We start from the raw sequence: 18648 nt of genomic DNA, 5'->3' as shown, positions 1-18648 counted from the left end.
GGAGTACCAATGCGTGGGACAAGTAAACAATGTGGCTAAAAGTGCCTCCAATAATATGACCTGCAGCAATGCATGGGCAACCCTTGATATGAGACTATAGTTAAAACTGAATCGACTGGACATATGCAACCATATCTGACAAGCATCTAACCTACAGAAAGTCAGATATGGATGGTGAAACTGAGAATGGGCTAAAGACCCATTTACGGAAAAGGGGTAGGAGGGAGCAAAAACTGTATCCGGGTATCGAACACCTTCTGTGATTGCAAGAAAAATCAGTGCACTGCCAATCTCTGTTAGAAAGCCACAGTTCAAAATAATATAAAAATATGCGATGAATTGCGGAAATATTGTGCTATTTTATAAAATAGAAAAGTTGATGGAATGCTGAAAAGGATTTTTCTCAGTTTTATTTTCTCATAAGGTGAGCCTTCTACGTGATTGAAATGATATATTCTGCACACAGTTGCGTTTGCTAAAGCCTATGCAATATGTTTGCTTTATCTAAAATAGCATTTATTGTCTCCACATTATCCAAAATGCAGTTACCAAAGCCTTATTGAAGCCGAGAAAATTCACATATTCGATTGCAGGAAGTAGCTCCACTGGTTCTCCGTTATCAAGCCAATCAAATTTAAATCAGACGGTAGTCTGGCAATAAACCTCTTTTCTTCTTTTAGAAACTATAGAAGTACGCATCCTTATGCCAACTAAGATAAACAAATAAGCTTGATTTGCAAATACAAATTGGAAATATTTTTAAGCAGGTCCATTTTGCAGGCGCCAAACATGGGCATACATTCCACTGCTCCTTAAGACAAGAAGAAAATCTACTGAGGTTCAGAAAGCAGAGGCACCTAAAACCACAGCTTTTCTCTCCAAACCCCGTATAATTAGGTAGGGGGTAACAATCGACCACCTTTGGCATAGAATAGCAACAAATGTACATAATATTTATAGTTGTAAGATACTTTCAATGTTTTTATTTGTTTTTCCATATGCTTAGCAAAGCATAATATCAAACAAATAAATGTGATACTCTACTGTAAACACTGTGCGGGATGGTGGTAGTAGAGTTCTCTCTTGTAGGGGTCCTCCCCGGTCTCCCCTTACTGATCGTACAGGTATTATGATTAGGGCTCCCGATTTGATGGTATTTATTTTTTGGACACTTCTGTCTGTATTTATCCATATTTATTTTTTTAAATTTTTTTCTGTATTTATCCATATTTAGTTTGGGTTTGTGAAAAAAATAATCTCAAATGAGTAGTTCAGCTCATTGTCTTTATTTCGATCACACAGATCATAAAAGACATTTAGATTATATAAGAAAATCACGATAAAAGCAAATTATTAAACTTAGAACATTCACTTTAAGCTCATCACTTGTCATTATACAAATAGCGTAAAAAGTTGAGCTAATGTGGGATCATAAAAAGTTCAACAATTATCAGTAAATTGGCGACACATAAAACCACCCAAAAAAAGTTGAAGAAATAAAAGAAGCTGGAACACCGACCAATAGAACTGGGGGAAGAGTAGATGTGCAAATCTACATCTTTTTACTGTAAGCTACTACTTCGGAATGCCACCAGGTCTTTAGTAGTTTGACGCATATTTGACACATCCAGCCTAGATATTTGGCAATGGACACTACACAGAGCTCATTGGTGTTTGACATCATAATTCTTAGCGCTGGAGTACTAGACCTTGTGCCCAAAGTGTTGCATAAGGGTTTGAGCCATTTGTCCCGGGGAGCCTTGTATGTGGGGCAGGCAAAGAGGATATGTGGGATTGTCTCTTCCTGCTCTGTACAGAAATGGCACTTATTGTCTTTGGTATTGTGCCATTTGTGAGTAAAAGATTTTACAGGGAGTGAACCAACCTGGAATTGAAAAAATGTTCTCCTATCACTCAGTTTAGTTATAACGTCCCAGTAAATCTCATACATTGGACTGTGCTTGTGCTCTATGAAGATCCCAGGTAATGTAGTGTTCTCGATGCTACGTGAACTACTTGTGATGACCGTGGACCAATAAAGCGCCTTTAATTCTCTTTTGGTTGGGATCCGATGGCCTTCTGGATCTTTCCACAAATGGCGCAAGCCCATATTAACCAGAGTACTCTTCACCTTTTGTAGCCAAATGATCTTACAGGATGTATCAGCCTCTCTAACATCCTTTAGTGGTTTTGCATAGTGTGATAGCTCAGGACTAGACCATAGTCTGCGCCAGAATGCTATCGGTCGGAACCTTTCTGTCTCGTCCAGACGGTTACATACTAGGTCATAGAAAAGTGGCTTTGCGGAAGGCCTGTGAGGCCTCTCACAAATTTATTCAGGGCTAGGACTAATGGTGTCTGGTTGTTGAAGCCCCAAAGTTCTGCCCCGTATAGTGTCGAAGCCATAACTTTGGTGTTGTAAATCTGCAACGCGGGGCCTATGGGTTTTGTTTGTGAGGATTTGTGTTCTTTTCAGCAATGCTCCCGCTAGTTGGCGGTGTTTTAGGGCCATATTCTCGATCTGGGGTTTCCAATTTAGTTTTCTCCCAAGGGTAATCCCTAGGTAGGTAAAAACATCAGTCTGTTCAAGATTTTCCTTATTTAGATGTACCCTCCCCGTTATTGCTCTATGTTTGTGGAGGACCATGGATTTAGTTTTGTTTGTGTTTATTGCAAGACCGTGATCCTTACAGAATCCTTCGAAGCGTGTCAGCGCTCTCTGCAGCCCACTTTGTGTTTTTGAGATGACAAGCGTGTCATCCGCAAACATAAGTATTGGTACTTTAATGCCTACAAGTTGGGAGCGTCTATCGGGTGGGAGCAAAAGTAGTTAACGACCCCATTGAAAAATAATGACAATAATGTTGGGGCCATAACACACCCTTGGCGGACCCCTTTAGATACAGGGAACCAGTCAGTAAGGTTGTCCTGTGAACCCCAGCGCACGTGGGCGTAGTTGGCCTTGTGTAATCTCACAATAATGGATAGTAGGTCAAGTGGCATCCCTAAATCCTTTAGGACCGCCCACAGTTTATTACGGGCAACCATATCGAAAGAGGACTTGAGGTCCTCAAAGGCGGCGTAGATAGTGCCTCCTGCTAACACTACAACCACCAATAGATTAAGATGAAGCAGAACACCTGATCGATAGTACTCAAAATCCAGCCTCAAAAGGAGTTAAGATATCATTTTCTGCAATCCAGTTTTGAATTCTACTCAGCACTAACCTTGCTATTATCTTTTGTATTGAGTCTATAAGACTGATTGGCCTGAAGTTTCTGGGAGTGGATAGATCTCCCTTATCGTGAATGGGTAGGTTTCTGCACCACACCAGGATTCAGGTATTGAGGCTCTGCTAGCGATTGCATTTGCTAGTTGCTGTATATACCTTTGCCAGATATCGCTATCGTACAGAAATAACTCTGCCGGTATACTATCAGGTCCTGGAGCTCTTCCTCGTGGTGCTGCTCTTATTGCCGATGTAACCTCCCCAATGTCAAATGTCAGGACTGTATCGGATTGGGGGACTTGGAACGGTTCGTCTCTCCCCCTCTTCCTCTGCAGCAAATTGTGCCTCAAAGAATATCGCCCATAGTTCCGGTGCTTAATGGTTTGGTGGTGTTGGCACCTGTCCTCCACTACCCTATTTGGCCAGTTGCCAGACCTTTTGAGAGTTTTTTTCTCTACTAGCCTGATAGAGATCATGCCATCTAAGCTTGTCCCAGTCTTTCTCGACTTTTAAGTGGGTGGCTCTATAACTCTTTCATGCTTGTTTAATTGTACCCATATCCTTTGATTTTATAGCTAGGCCAGAGACCTATAGACTTCTCTGCACGACGTTTTATACAAGTTAGCATGCTTTTTGTTGGCCTTGCTTTGCTGTCTATGGGGTTTTAAAAAGTAGACCTTTATTTTGCCAAATAAATCTTCGTGGGTTCGAATTATAGTCTTGTTTAATTTGGCCTGTATGGTAGCAGATTGAAGAACTGCTAAGTTGTTAACAACATCTGCCCTTATTGTAGCGAGCAATTGTTCGTTTTCCAAAATTCTATCCCATTTAACCCGCCTCATATCGTTACTGATCAGGGCATTTGCTGTCGTACACTGAACTGCCTGTGGCTGAACCATTACAAAACCAGTGGCTGACATCTAAAATATGGTCACTTTCTTCTCTCTCTTTTATCTCCATATCGATAAGGAGCAACCAGTGATCTATATTAATAAGGAAATAGTCAATACGAATCCTTCTCTGGCCATTACAAAATGTATGTGAGCCTGTTCTATCTGTGGGGGCTCTGCCATTGACTGCCCTGATGCCCCGCTCCATACACAGTGCTTTAAGTTGTAGAGCAGCCTCCGTCCATTTCTTAATTGGGGGCAGCTCTAACAAGGGAATGTTCCACTGTGCATCTTCTTCTTCACTGAGGTTACTACCATCTTGGTCAAGGGGCTCAAAGGTGGTGTTAAAGTCACCAGCTATTACAAAGTTACATAGTCTGCTACAGCTATCCAGGAGGTCATGTAAAAGAGAGACTGTGTTTGACTGTCTACCACCTGTGAAACCCCTAGCATACACATTGAATTTCATTATTTGAGAATGCGGATTAGAACGTAGGTGAATAGCCATACAATCAGGATCATCGATGTAAACTTACTCAATCCTATAACAGGGACTCTGTCTAACCCAGATTGTTAGCCCACCTGATGGTCTACCCCTCTGACCGCCGATTGCGGGTTTATAAATTTAAGGTAACCTGGGCGATAATTTGGATTAATAGACCATGTTTCCTGGAACAAACAAATATCCTGGGCCTCTATTAGCGCTGACCATTTTAAAGTGGGTGTCTTGGACTGTAAGCCCGCAATGTTCCATGAAACATAAGCAAGCTGGGCTGGTTCCTGCAAATGTGAGGAGCAAGGTGCGTCACCAAGGGTGTATTCCTTTGTTCCAGTAACCATAGGGCCCGTGTCCTGTTCGGGGATACTGCTAATAGGGGGAGATAAAAGACAGCCTGGGGCTGCCCCACCCAACTGTACAACTCCTCTTGGTTGGGATGATTGGGGGGAGGGGGGGGTTCCATAACCTTCAATAGTTCAAGTTCAAGTTCAAGTTCAAGAATTTATATAGCGCACTACTCACCCAGAGGGTCTCAAGGCGCTTGGGTAGGGGTTCATTATTTATCGAATAGCCAGGTTTTAAGTTCTTTTCTGAAGGAGATGTGGTTCTGTGTAAGGCGGAGGTGAGTGGGGAGTGAGTTCCAGGTCTTGGCCGCCAAGTAGGAAAAGGATCTACCTCCCATGGTGGATCTTTGGATACGTGGAACTGCGGCGAGGCCTTGATTGGAGGATCTTAGTTGGCGGGTGGGTGTGTAGAAGGATAGTCGAGTGTTGAGGCATTCGGGCCCTAGTTTGTAGAGGGCCTTGTGTGCGTGGGTGAGGAGGCGGAATGTTATTCTCTTGTTGACGGGAAGCCAGTGGAGGTCTTTCAGGTGACCGGTAATGTGATCTTGGCGAGGGATGTCCAAAATGAGTCTCGCTGATGCGTTTCGGATGCGTTGGAGTTTTTTCTGTAATTTGGCTGTAATTCCGGCGTAGAGGGTGTTTCCGTAGTCTAGTCGACTCGTGACCAGTGCGTGGGTGACAGTCTTTCTTGTTTCGGCGGGGATCCAATGGAAGATTTTTTTGAGCATACGAAGTACGTTGAAGCAGGAGGATGAGACGGCGTTGACTTGTTTGGTCATCGAGAGTGAGGAGTCTAGGATGAAGCCAAGGTTACGTGCGTGGTCTGTGGGTATGGGAGCTGAGCCCAGATCCGAAGGCTACCATGAGTCGTCCCAGGCAGAGGGGGATGATCCTAGGATTAGCACTTCCGTTTTGTCTGAGTTAAGTTTAAGGCGGCTGTTTTTCATCCATACGGCTACTTCTTTCAACCCCCTGTACAATGTTGATCGATGTTGCAAGTTCTCAAATTGGTTGATAGATTCGGCGGATTATACTTGATCCTAATTTTTGTTTGGTTCAGAAGTGAGGTCCTAATATCAAAGGCCACTAAATGATCTACCAAATCAGTGTTGGCTAATGTTAAGCAAAAATAATCCAGCTCCATACCAGATACTGAGGATCTTTTGGCTGAGAATATATCTTTCCTAATAATTGATCTGCACTTCCTCATGTACCTTATCCATTGTGTGCAAGGGAATGTTCATCTTCTTTAATTAAGCTAGGGGTTAGTTTAGGGATATTGGTTAAGAAAATTTGACGGTTTGGATTATGCACCATTGACTTCTTGTTACTTAAGTGTGCACCCTGTGTCATTTGTCCAGCCAGACGGTTTGATCATGGAAGATTTAAATTGGCGACTCCAGCCTCTATGCACTGAGACCCCAAACCACGCAGCCTATCTCGAGTACAGTGAGAATTTGATTAAATGTGGGCCCTCCCTTTTTGTTGGGGGGGACACACTTCCCTATGTTGCTGAGAATCCGTTGAGTTGTTGAATCAGGCCCTACTATTAGCAACTAAGTTGCCATTATGTTGTTCGTTGAGTTGTTGGGGCATGCAAAATATGTCCTTTACGCGGAGGGAATCTTGACTCAGTTGTTTTTTGGAGTCTGTTAACATGCCTACTATTACTTTAAGAGCACAGACCTTCTCGGTTAGTTTGCTGGACTGTGCTTTTTGGTCCTCAATTTAACTATTAAACTGGTTGGTATGCTGATTCGTGCACCCTTGCTGGGGTACTGGTGCAAGTACTGTGTCACCTATCCCACCAGGAAACCGTTGGTCTGGAACATCGCATTCAGATCGATAAGGTGGGGCAAATCTGTTTGTGCACATAGGTGCGGGCTCGTGTTGGCTTCGATGGTGTGTAGTGGGGCTTTGGGGTGGCAAATGAACACTCACAAAATGAGAGGTTTCTCCTTGCTTACTCAGTGGAGACTCCTTCAATGGCAGTCTTTTGAACATTTCCAGGAGTGATAGAAGGCCAATAGGGGTGGTAGGACTGGGGGAAGGTTGCCTGTCAACAAAACATGGGTCGGTGCTTGAAGTTACTGCTAATATGTCTTCACATTCACTTAACAGGCTATCGATGCGGCCCATTAGACAGTTACTGCCTTTGTATTTTGGCAGTTTAGTGGATTTTTTAGCCATCTTTCCCTTTCTTATTGACCACCCCGGTACCCTCTGTGGATTTCCTGTTCCCCATTTATCTCTAGCGCAAGAATATAACGTCGTTTTACCCTGGGAGAGGCCAGATATTTCAAGTGTTATATCCATGGGAAATGGTTAAAATGGTTAAGAATGCTTCTACTGCAGTGGTTTAAAAAATACCGTAGAGCTAAGCCCCCCTATGTAAGCACAGAACACAGAAACACCACTGGGCGCACATGGTCGATTAATAATGGACAGGTATACAGAGAAAAGATGGGTTTTAAATAGTACAAATCAGTTTGTCAAGAGTCAAAATGTCCAGTAGGAGTAATGAACAAACTTTATGTCCAGCCACAAAGACCTTTTCAAACGCCGTTAGCGAGGCAAGCTAAATTAGACCATGAGCCTGCAGGGAGCCAGACAGTGAAATTACAGTACCTTCCTAGATAATACGTGGCTCCTCGCTCTGCTACTCAGGGCCAAATGAAGGAGGGGTGGCCGGGCCTCTTCCTGTCGATAACGGGCAAGGACGGGACCGCCCTTGGCCCGGGCACGTCTAGCGTTGCAGGTGTGAGTTGGCGGTTTGTAGCGCTTAAGGCCCCTCCTCTAGGCAGGCAAACAGACTTCTGGGGCTTGGAGTCCCCAACAGTGCTGGTGAACGTATTTTTGCGGCTTGTCCCGCTTTCCGCGTCGCGGGTGTGAGTTGGCGCATTGCAGTGCTTGAGACCCCTCCTTCAAGCAGGCAAAGAGACTTCTGGGGCTTGGAGTCCCCCACAGTGCTGGTCACAGTGTTTTTGTGCTCGTCTGGCGTCCCACGTCGCGGGTGTGAATTGGCGCTTTGTAGCGCTTGAGTCCCCTCCTCCAGGCAGGGTAAAAGACTTCTGGGGCTTGGAGTCCCCCACAGTGATGGACACGGTGTTTTTGCGGCTCTCCTGTGTCGCGGGTGTGAGTTGGCGCTTTGTAGCGCTTGAGGCCCCTCCTCCAGGCATGCAAATAGACTTCTGGGGCTTGGAGTCCCCCACAGTGCTGGTCACTGTGTTTTTGCAGCTCGTCCCACGTCGTGGATGTGAGTTGGCGCTTTGCAGTGCTTGAGGTCCCTCCTCCAGGCAGGCAAAGAGACTTCTGGGGCTTGGAATCCCCCACAGTGCTGTTCACAGTGTTTTAGCGACTTGTCCTGCGTCCCGTGTCGCGGGTGTGAGTTGGCGCTTTGCAGCGCTTGAGGCCCTCCTCCAGGCTGGTAAATAGACTTCTGGGGCTTGGAGTCCCCCACAGTGCTGGTCACAGTGTTTTTGCATTTATTTGACCGATCAATATGCACTCATAGCTGAACGACTGACAGATTTCAGGGATATAAACACACTCAGATGATAAAATATGCTCTTATAAGAAAACATGCACATTTGAATATCAAGGTGGTGCATATCTATTGCTGTTCAAGGCTCTTTACTAAAATTATTCTCCCCATATCTTTCAATCTACAGAGCTATTCTTCTGGAAGTCATGATTGACAGCATTTAGAATCACTCAAAAAACAACCCAATTTCCGTGTTTATCCACATTTAAAAATAAAAACAGACAGGTAAATAAATGGTTTTCTGTCTCTAAAAATCAGTGAAAACGGAACACAGGTAGCCCTATTTATTGCAATTCTGGCACATTAATCACGTTCTCCCTTCTCCCAGCCTTTAATCTTACCTCCTTTTCTTTTTCCCGTAACTCATGCACTCCCCGGCTCCCTTCTTCTACCCATTACCACTCTTGTTCTACCAATGGCATGCTGTGAGGGTGTCTCAGTGAGTTAAATTTTTCACCTTTAAAACATGCAGTGAGCTCAAGTTCAATCACAGCAAGTCGGTCTTTCATTCTTTGGAGAGTGGTAAACTGAGTACCTTTAAATTGGTCAATAGCAATACCGTTTCTTCAATCTAGGCATGGAGGACATCACCTAAAATAAAGGAAAATACTGCGCGCTGCTTAATGAATTGACTAACCCAGGGGTATCCAATGTAGGTGCAGGAGGGCAGGTTACATGTCACATACAATACATGATCAAACAATCAATCTCAATTTAAATAATTTACATTATTAGTGGTCATCCTGAAGATGTGGCCTGGTTTCATCCCTCCTGGACCCACGTGGAATACCGCCAGGCTAGCCGAAACAGGTAATAAAGTCTGCTTCAGGCTCACAAACCTTCTATGAAACTCTAAACATGAAGCTATTCGAATCAGGAGCAAGGAGGTCTCTGATCATATTCCATTCCCCAGAGATTAACTGACTGAAGGAGAGCAGAGAATGGAGCTTGTAATATTTTCATACCAGTACAAAAAATAATTTCATACCAGCATGGTTATTGCTCCTAAAAAAATGATATTTAATAATCATAAATATTTTTAAGTGAGTCATAGAGAAATCCTAATACGTGGGCAACAATAAAAAAAACTAACTGATTTCAGACGAGTTATGCTATTCACGTTACAAAAATTTTAAAGCTCATTTTGTATCAAACACAGACTGATACTTCACATTTAAAAAAGCTTAGATACTGTATTTTATCAACCTATTAGTGAGTAGTACCCTTTACCTGGGCATGCTTTTGCACTGTTGAGAATACTATTTGCTGGATAAAATATATTTGCTGCATTCTATGTTACACAAACTGCAAGGCTATAACGTTTTAGTGGCATGGCCTCCGAATATTAACGATTCTGTTATTACACACTATAGAAGCAACTTATCTAATGCATAGACTCGGTGCTTGCAATGAACATTTCTCCAGGAAGAAGGTTGTCGTAAAAACATAGCGAGGAGGAAGTATTTAATTATTGAAGCAGGATGCCTTTACAAAATGCTTATTTATCTAAGGTTTAAATTGCTGGAAACTCCTTCCCAGCCTGTGCATTAAACCCTTCCTGCCTGGAGTGTTTTAAGGACTCCGTCTATTTGCAGGACACTGAGCAGATTCATAATGGAAAATAACAGAATCAACAAGTCTCCCAGCCCAGTGTGGAATGCCAAAAGTCCTTGGATTGTGTAATAAAAAAAACAAGGGTCCTTGAGTCTAAAACCTCCTCATAAACAAGGGAAGTGTCCTCTAAACCCTCCGCCTTCAGCAGAAAGCTGCTGCAATCATCAGAGTAACATCTCATTTTAGATAACACTGGTGTTTTTCGTACCCTGGTCGGCTGAGAGTCTCTGGTCACCCCAATATAAACAGAATGGTTTCTATGCTATTTTTAGTCAAGTTATATACAGCAGGGTTATCCAATGAGCTCGGGGCGCTACTGGTAGTTCTCCAGTTAATCGGGGGGCTACTGGTAGTTCTCCAGTGACTTCTGAGTACCTTCCCTATGCCTAGCCCAGCCTAGTAAAAAAAAAAGCTGGTGTTACGTTGAATTAGATATGTTTACCAAATTGAAAATAATTTGTTCAAAAGTAAAACGTGGGTATTTTCAGAATTCATAAACTGATGTTTGCAGAAAAATATTTTTACGGCTGATATTCAAATGATAGCTCATGCTGAACGGGGGAGTCATTCAAAATGAAAATGTATCAAGCTATTTTTAATGTCCTTGCTGGTGGCCTTGCTTGATGTGCTCTGGTGGTCGATGCTAGTAATCCTGCAGGCAGTGACCACTAATGGAATCTTGTCTGAAGTGTTATGTTATTCAGATTTGTGGAGCGGCCTATCACCCGGGAGGGTATCCTGGCGCTGAGCAGGTGTGAGGCTAGGCATACGAAGGGCCAAGTGGGACTACTAAAAAATCCAGGTCTTCAGATTCTTTTTCACCTTTGTAACACAGTTTGAGTTAGTAGCTCTGGATGATTTTGATTAAATATAAGTAGTTCTTATTATATAAAAGGTTTGAGGGCCCTCCCTTATATCGATACTTTGTACCTCGATATGGTAACATCCAAATTAAGTTGGTGGAGTAATTTTCTGCGTAGTCGTTCAGTTTACCACTGCTCCAGACTGTCTCTCTCTAGACAATACCTTTTTAGGTCTCGTGACCTATCAATGCGCATGCGCATTGAGAGAAGCGAGACTATAGGGCTTTAAACAAAGTTTAACTAACTGTGGCGATTTGGTGCTGTGCCCGTGCGCTTTTAGGTCAATGCGCAAGCGCATAGACCTAAAATGCGCGTGCACAGCATCAAATCGCCAGCCATCTGTTGCCCAGCTTGGTGCCGCTCCACCCCCTGCCGGATCAAAGGCTTTCACGGCCGGCCCGCCGTGCTTTCAGTTTACATCCGCTTGGCCGGCCGTGTCTCCTTATTTGACTTGTTTTGCTTGGCTTTCACGGCCGGCCGGCCGTGCTTTCAGTTTACATCCGCTTGGCCGGCCGTGTCTCCTTATTTGACTTGTTAATTCTCCCACTGCTCTCCCCTTCTATGCATGTGTGTGCGATTTCTGCTGTAATCTTAATTGTTTAGAACTTAAAATGCTTGTATCTTTCTAACTCCCTTAAAGAGCTGCTCGTCTGACCTGGAATTCCGGGGAGCCGTCTCGCCTCTTCTAATCACCGTGCCTGCCCTCCTGCTGATTGCATTTGTGTGAACGTAGCTGTAACAAGTTGAAGGCAGCCAGCATTGCCCCTAGTTGAAATAAATGTTTGAGATCTGCTGTGCCTTACTTTAAGTGGTGCTTCGGTTTCGGTTGCGTTTCCCAGAAACAAAGAGTTAAAGCTGTGCTTTAAGCATTTTTTAAAGGGCTGATTTACTAGAACTATTTGAATAAAGTGCAAGGTAAATTCCTTGTAGGCTACTTCTGTTCTCTCTCGGCCCCCCCCTCCCCTCTCCCCTCTCCGTGGAGTTGCTTCATTGCAGCTACACCAGAAAACACGCCTGGCTGGTTTATTTATTCTTTGCGCTGTAACCTTCATCAAAACTCAAAAGGTTTAAATTACATTAATTATAGAAAACTCTATCAACGTTGTCATTTCCTTCCCTCTTACACCCCCACCCCCTTCCACTGTCCCTGCCGTGTCTCCTTATTTGACTTGTTTTGCTTGGCTTTCACGGCCGGCCGGCCATGCTTTCAGTTTACATCCGCTTGGCCGGCCGTGTCTCCTTATTTGACTTGTTAATTCTCCCACTGCTCTCCCCTTCTATGCATGTGTGTGCGATTTCTGCTGTAATCTTAATTGTTTAGAACTTAAAACGCTTGTATCTTTCTAACTCCCTTAAAGAGCTGCTCGTCTGACCTGGAATTCCGGGGAGCCGTCTCGCCTCTTCTAATCACCGTGCCTTCCCTCCTCCTGATTGCATTTGTGTGAACGTAGCTGTAACAAGTTGAAGGCAGCCAGCATTGCCCCTAGTTGAAATAAATGTTTGAGATCTGCTGTGCCTTACTTTAAGTGGTGCTTCCATTTCTGTTGCATTTCCCAGAAACAACGAGTTAAAGCTGTGCTTTAAGCATTTTTTAAAGGGCTGATTTACTAGAACTATTTGAATAAAGTGCAAGGTAAATTCCTTGTAGGCTACTTCTGTTCTCTCTCGCCCCCCCCTCCCCTCCCCCCTCTCCGTGGAGTTGCTTCATTGCAGCTACACCAGAAAACACGCCTGGCTGGTTTATTTATTCTTTGCGCTGTAACCTTCATCAAAACTCAAAAGGTTTAAATTACATTAATTATAGAAAACTCTATCAACGTTGTCATTTCCTTCCCTCTTACACCCCCACCCCCTTCCACTGTCCCTTGGCATGCGTTTGCGGTTGAGAACCTTTACAGACAAATGTGGCAATACAAAACATATGCTGGTTAGAAAGATTATAACCATCTTTACAGCTTAGCACAGCTACACACTATTATTCCGTGTCCCACCACCACAGGCTTCCTCCTTTGCAAATTTACTCTTAGGCAATTTCTAAAGTTGCTTATGGGGTCAATTCTGTATTTTAAAGCCTTAAGACTATTTTTCTCAAGCAATCACTTTGTAATGTGCTTACACCTTACATTTATTCAAAGCGAGAAGGATGCGACAAGGAGTCTGCAGTCCGGAGACAACATTGTATACTTTGCAGTTTGGTACCAGGCGATAGGTACACTATATAAAAGATGACATTAGCACAACTGTTAAGATTATCACTGCTAAAACATGTATTTTGTTGACAACTTCCACAGCATTGGAACTTACTTTTCAAGATGCTTTTTTATTGGATGTGGATTGCAAATTACATTAGTATTGTTTGGGCTGATTACATCCACCACATCCACCACATCCACCACATCCACCACATCCACCGCATCCACCACCACATCCACTACCACATCCACTACCACATCCACCATCGCCTCGACATCCACCATGACATCCACCGCCACATCCACCACCACATCCACCACATCCACCACCACATCCACCACATCCACCACCACCACCACATCCACCACCACCACACCCACCACCACCACATCCACCACATGCACCACCACTGCATCCACCACCACTGCATCCACCACCACACCTACCACATCCACCACCACACAGACCACCACGTCCACCACCACATCCACCACCACATTCACCACATCCACCATCACTGCATCCACCACCACCACCGCATCCACCACCACCACATCCACCACACCCACCACCACATCCAACACATCCACCACCACTTCCACCACCACCGCAACCACCACCACATCCACCACCACCACATCCACCACCACCACATCCACACCCACCACATCCACATCCACCACATCCACCGCATCCACCACATCCACCACCACATCCACCATCGCCTCGACATCCACCATGACATCCACCACCGCCACATCCACCACCGCCACATCCACCACCACCACATCCACCACCACCACATCCATCACATCCACCACCACTGCATCCACCACCACATCCACCACCACTGCATCCACCACCACTGCATCCACCACCACTGCATCCACCACCACTGCATCCACCACCACCACATCCACCACCACCACATCCACCACCACCACATCCATCACCACCACATCCACCACCACTGCACCCACCACCACATCCACCACACCTACAAAATCCACCACCACACCGACCACCACGTCCACCACCACATCCACCGCATCCACCACATCCACCGCATCCACCACCACCGCATCCACCACACCCACCACCATCACTTCCACCACCACATCCACCACCACCACATCCACCACCACATCCACCACCACATCATCCACCACCACCACCACATCCACCATCACCACCACCACCACATCCACCACCACCACCATATCCCCCAGATCCACCACCACCACATCTATATATGTGTGTGTGGCTCTGTGTGTGTGTAGGTGCAAATGCAATGTTCTTGGATTTTCGTCACAATAAAATACACTGAACATAATCTTCACAAAAGTTATTTACAAACGTTTAAGCTATTGCCATTATAAATTACAATAAATTTTATTTAAGTAATAATTATTTACAAAATTAAAAGCCATTGTTATTTGTAATATCAATACATCTAAGTCACGTAAATACAACACACATTGCATTACAAATGCTATAGGTGTCACATTTGCGAAAGTTAAAACTATTGACATTGTAACTGACAAAGGTATTAATTTTGCTATTTTCAAAACCAACACATAAATAAAAAGTCAAACTTTCCTAATGCGAGACCTATTGCATTTCCAATGCTTGTTTTTGCTATGGTCCTCTTTGTACCCTTTGTAGCCTGCGTTATAATCTTTCTGTTGAATAATCTTTGAAAGCCTTTATCATGATAGGAATCGTGTAATTCATTACAGGGACATTACAACAGAGGTTAACCACTTCTGTGACATCACCGAGGGGAAGAGCTTACTACTCCACTGTTCCGCCCGGGGCTTCTAGGGCCTGGGTATTACGGTGGAAAGGCAATTGGTGGTTTCACTTACATTCATCCACCTCTTCCGGGTCTCCAAAGACCCAAGGTCTGCACTGCAGTATCTCCTGTCAGTGGGGATCTCTATAGAGCTGTGCTGGGAGGAGAAGTGTATCTGTGCTAGCAACTGCCTCTCAAAGAGCGGCTGTCGGTGAGTTGCTGACCTTCCAGTCTCTGTGCAAGAATGGAGAGGGAGGAGGCCAGGTAATTATTGTACAATTTGGGCAGTGAAGGGGCTTTGCAGCGGGTGGTGGGCGTGAGTGGCAGAAGTATTTTGGTCTCGACTGGTGGAAATGATAGGTGAAGGGCATATGGAGAGGCTGGTGCGGGAGGTTGGCAGAGCTGAGCAAGGAGGTTTGCCTCAGAGAATTGTGGGTGTCAGGGGGTTATTTTTTGTATTTGATTGTGGGGGAGTGGCAATGTAGATTGTGATGGTGGCAGAGGGGAAGGGGGGGCAGGTTTTTTTACACTTTTATTTTTAACATGTTCCGCACCGCTTACTTGATACTCCTCTGCCCCAGCATATATATTGGAAATGGGCAGATGTGAGTGTGTATATACAATATACAATTGTAGATGATTATAATGTGAACTGCAGAAATATTTTTCTCCTCAGCGTTCTGAGTGACATAGTCAACTCGAGCTCCACTCTCGCTGTCTTTTTGATGTCACTCAGAAACTCTTGGTGAAAACATCCTCGTAATTCACAGTTACCTATATATATTTCTATTTTTCCAACTACTCTGATAACTGAGGCTTAATTATGTACCAAGCAGTAGGCCATCACCAACATCATTCTTCCCCACTTACCAAAAGTAGGCATATTAATTAGAAGAAATTGCCCAGGTGCATTCCCATCTATATCCGTTGTCCTACCACTGACATTGCCATCAATGAATGTTGATTTGGATTTAAGGTGCTTGCATATGCATATTTAAGATCAGTGCCTTGCCGCTTACCTTGAATGCTTATGTGGAAAAGAAGAATGTGTTTACCTAAGATTGACTGGTAAGGGTAGAGGTCCTGAGTATTTGCCCTGAAGGGTACCCTTACCCCTCAATCAGCAGAAACTTTTCTAACAGACCCTCCTGTGGAGACCTCAATGGAAATGACCAGGTTAGTAGGAAAGTGCTATGTTAAGTGTATTTCTATACCATATAACTCGTGCTGAAAGGAATCCTAGCATTGAAGCCGGAGCTGTATGGGCTGTACCAGGGTCAGGGCACAGTGAAGAGCCAGGTCTTCAATTTCTTGTGGCATTCAAGAACTGAGGAAGAGGCATTGATGTGTAGGGGCTGGTCATTCCAGGCTTTAGGAGTGAGTAGGAGAAGGCATGACCACCAGATGGGTTCTGCATATGCAGTGGTGTCAAGGTGAGCAAAGACGTCTGGTAGGTTGGGGAAGTTTATGCAGTTGTTGAGGTACATGAGGGCCGATGTTGTGTGATGCTCTGTATGTGTGCATAAGTGTAGTAAAGACAATGCAGGCATGGACTAAGGTACGTTAAGTAGTTTATTCAAGACAACAACAACAGGAGCCATGCACTGAGAAGATGTAACTGTGTTTATCCTTTTTTAGCTTCAATCTCATTATTTGGAACCACAACGGTGTTCCAGATTCCACAGCAAGTAGAATACAACAGTGAGGAGTTTGAAGTGTGCTCGTCTGTGGATTAGAAGTAGTGGAGCTCTTTGTGGTATGAGGTACTATAAGTGCGGGGTGGGAGGTTGAGTACATTCTGTCCACTTTCCTGCCTGCCAAAATGGAGATTCAATGAGCAATTTATCTTGGTGGATTCTTGGTAGACAATTCTATACCAATGTCATAGGTCATCTCTACTATAAATGTATTCCGGGTGTGTTCCAACAGCTTTGCACTGCATGTTTGATATCTATAATAACTGAGGGCAACATACTCTTTGGGGCACGATTAACATTTGCGATCATATTATGGCTCTAATAAACACCCTCTAATTTCTACAGTGTAATGAGATGATACATTCCATACCACAGAAAAGGGGAGTTCTGAGGTGCACCTACCTCTTTCTGCTGCAGTTGTTTCAGTTGTCTGGTGACAAGGGACAGAGGTACAAGAAGGGGGTACTTTGTAAAGATGAATGCTAGCACTCCAAGGGCATCCACAACACCTAAGAAAAGGAGCAAGGATAGGAAATACATCACTGCAAATAACCTCTTTGATGTGTTGGCAGTACCATTTTGAAAGTGTATCAACTTGATGGTTAGTGAATACTACATCTCCGAGACAATAGCAACCACATCAAGACTGCACTTTCCCCTCTAGTCCAATTCTCTTGCGTCTCTTCATTTTGTGCTGTGATATCCTATACATTGGAAATGGCCCTGATGGTTACCATTCCCAACCAATATTCTGCCACTTTTGATACACAATTAGATGCCAACATTTGACAACAACTATCTTCTGAAAACATATGGGTGATTGATGCTAGACCCACACATGAGAATGTAAATGATCAGTATGGTTTTATAAATCCTGCGTTGCCTCATTGATTGATTATCACTACAGGGTTTAACCTTTAACTGTGCACAGTAATGAAGATCACTAGGAATACTCAAAATCAAATCCTGGTAACCCCATCATAGCAGGCAATACTGCCATATTAAATCAATTTCAGTTTACAAAAGCTGCCTTTTTTCCAAATGTTAGTCCATAAACATTGACTGCTATTGAAGGATATTAATTATTTTATGTGCAAAACCTGCCACAAATGCTGCCAGATAAAATGTTTCTATACTTCATGTGCAGAAGTTGTGCATCAATTTTTTGAAGTAAATGGATGAGTGATAGCCATTAAATAAGTGTTTCTTGATTTCGGATGATTCTATTAGGAATTAGTAAAAGTACAAGTGATTCTCCAGGGTAATTTACTTGAACTAATTTGTTACATTTGCACAAGATTGTAACATTTCCTCTGTATCCACCTCCGATAATAAATCCATTTGTGTGCCATGCAACTATTAACTTGAGCCTGAAAGGAACACCACCCTTGGCTTTCTTAGAATAATAACTCATGGTAAATTCATGTTTGGACACAGTCTTGAATTAGTTCAAGTGGATTACCTAGAAGAATTACTTCTACATTTGCTTGTCTGTACCCAAATTGATGTAGGGAGATTGGGTGATCCAGTTTTTACCTCCAATTAAGATTTTGTCATTGTTTTGTTTACAGTTACTCAAAATCATTTTGTATTTCACTGTCAATTGTATACATAGCTGATTGATGTTACAATTTAATAGTGGATAACTTTAAAAGGAAGCACAGTGAAAGACAACTTTTAGGCATAACTTTAAATCTTTAGATAAAGACATGTAGGCTATATCATATTTGTCTACTTTGTGATTATAGTTAAACTTGTGAAACTTAAAACATGGCTAAATTCACTATCTAATAAATACTAATACATTTTAAAATGACATTAGAAAGGTTCTATGGCCCACATGCATCATTGTGACATTTTGCACTTCCTAATTTGCGAAAAATAAGGAATCGCAAATTAAGAAGTGCAAAATGCTATGCATCATTATTTTCGGTATTCATTTGTGATTCGGTAAAAATCGCAATTTTTACCGAATCCCAA

The 18648-nt window shown here is 43.5% G+C and overlaps 1 long non-coding RNA gene across 1 annotated transcript in view; it reads right to left on the bottom strand.

Annotated features, from left to right (window-relative positions):
- Window positions 1-18648, bottom strand: part of LOC144753848 (uncharacterized) — a 195432-nt gene that overhangs the window by 49906 nt on the left and 126878 nt on the right. Inside the window, exon 2 of the long non-coding RNA XR_013594562.1 lies at window positions 17071-17177. This is a non-coding gene — a long non-coding RNA (uncharacterized LOC144753848). The remainder of the gene's footprint in view (window positions 1-17070; window positions 17178-18648) is intronic.

Source organism: Lissotriton helveticus, chromosome 5_1 (assembly GCF_964261635.1).
Source record: "Lissotriton helveticus chromosome 5_1, aLisHel1.1, whole genome shotgun sequence".
Lineage (NCBI taxonomy): Eukaryota > Metazoa > Chordata > Amphibia > Caudata > Salamandridae > Lissotriton > Lissotriton helveticus.
Note: the sequence above shows the minus strand (reverse complement) of the source record. Positions and strands in the feature narration are given on the sequence as shown.